We start from the raw sequence: 2,181 nt of genomic DNA on the forward strand, positions 1-2,181 counted from the left end.
TTTTTCGTTAACCCATGATGAGTTACTGTATACACACGTGTACTTATTCTATTAAGTATAATTTTACTTACATAGTAGCATTAATATACAAGATTTTAAAAGAATTTTGCAATAAAGTGTGGAGTTAAATTATAAAAGCGTAAAATACTATTTTAGTTTTGAGTAATTCTTCGCATACAAGCGATTAAGGCTACAAGTTCAATTAAAACTAACGCTCAAAACGCGCTTCAAACCATTCTTTTTTCTCTTCGTCTTCTCCTTCTTCTTTTCTTTCGTTTCTTGCCTTCTCTTTCTCCTTCTTCTTCTTCTTGCTACACGTTCTTCTTCCTCTTACTCTTTTTCTTCTCCTTTTCTTTCGTTTATGCACGTTCTTCTTCCTCATCTTCCTCTTCTTCTTCATTTACGTTCTTTTCTCTCTGTTTTCTCTTTTTTTTTCGATGTTTCATGGTGAAATCGTTTTTGAAGAAGAAAAAGCAGCAGAAAATGAGGAGGAGAAAGAGAAAGAGTTCTGAATTATGCATAAGATGTACTTCAACGAATTTTGGGTGTATTTCTTTAAATCCTTTGGGTGTAGTTTTGTAATATTTTGAGTGTATTTTCTGTAATCCTTTGGGTGTATTTCTATAATCATTTGGGTGAATTCCTGTAACCGTTTGGGTGTATTTTTGTAATCATTTGGGTGTATTTCTGTAATCATTTTGGGTGTACTTCTGTAATCGTTTGGGTGTATTTCTGAAGTTCCATTATCTTCAAAAGGATTACAGAAATACACCCAAATGATTACGAAAAATACACCCAAAGGATTTAAGAAATACACCCAAAATTCGTTGCATAATTCAGAACTCTTTCTCTTTCTCCTCATCTTCTGCTGCTTTTTCTTCTTCAAAACGATTTTAAAGCTTGATTTCAGAAACCATGAAAATCGAAAAAAAAAACGAAGAAGAAGAAGAAGAGGAAGAGGAAGAGGAAGAAGAAGAGAAGAAAAAGAAGAAGAAGAAAAAGAAGAAGAAGAAGAAGAAGACGAAGAGGAAGAGGAGAAGAAGACGAAGAGGAAGAGGAAGAAGAAGAAGAAGAACCGTTCTGAGTGTAGTGCTTTGAAAATAGGAAACGTTGAATAACGCATTAAAAGGCCTAGTAACTTGTAAGACTTGTATGTGTAGCACTCCTCTTTAGTTTTGAATGTTTGAGTCAAATTTTAATTTGGTCTTTAATGTTTTAAATATTTTATTTCAATATTAAAAAATTTTAATCAGATTTAATGTTATCTTAATATTATATTATTTGACGCGAATAATTAATAAAAAAATTTTTACATTAGTAATCATTAGTAAATTAATTTTACTTACACACTAAAATCGAATGTTACATTAGCTTTTAAATATGCTAATTGTTTATGTTAAATTTAACTGTGAAATAATATTAAATTTGTTTAAAACATTTTAAATTAAAATAAAACATCTAAAATATTAGAGACTAAATTAAAATTTAACCAAAATATTAAAATTAAAATAATACTTTATCCAATTATAAAATTGTCTGCGAAATTGAGACATATATAAAAATAATTCTACAAATTTTAGTTATATTAATTACGTTATTGTAATCGATAAAAATATACCATGATTTTTGGTTTTTTTTTCATCTTAATTTATTATGGATTAACGTGAGCTATTTTTACTATATTTAAAGATATAATTCGTGTAATTAAAATTTTAGAGATTATTTTAATAAAGACGATCAATTCCAAAGACTACTTTTAAACTTTAACTAGTAACATGTGCTTAAACAAAAGTGGTATTAGAATGGGAGGTTTTGCATTGCACCATTCTTTAATTAGTCAAGCCCACCAAACAAAAAGGACGCTGGCATTGCTTCTTATTTTATTATTCATCGAATTAATATATACTTTTCTATTATTAAATGAGACGTCAAACTTAATATCGCATATGCTCCATCAAGAAGAAAAGATATGTTTACATTTGACATACGAAATCGAATAAGGATAAATATCACATTTCTATTCTAAGAACATTTTCAATGATTTTAATTTAATTTAATTTTAAGTTTTATAGTAAATATCACATCAATATTTATAAGATTATATATATTATAAATAATAATTTAGTCACAAAAAAATATTATAAATAATAATTTGATATTAAATATAAGATTCAATTTAAT

This window comes from Arachis stenosperma, chromosome 4, assembly GCF_014773155.1.
Source record: "Arachis stenosperma cultivar V10309 chromosome 4, arast.V10309.gnm1.PFL2, whole genome shotgun sequence".
Classification (NCBI taxonomy): Eukaryota; Viridiplantae; Streptophyta; class Magnoliopsida; order Fabales; family Fabaceae; genus Arachis; species Arachis stenosperma.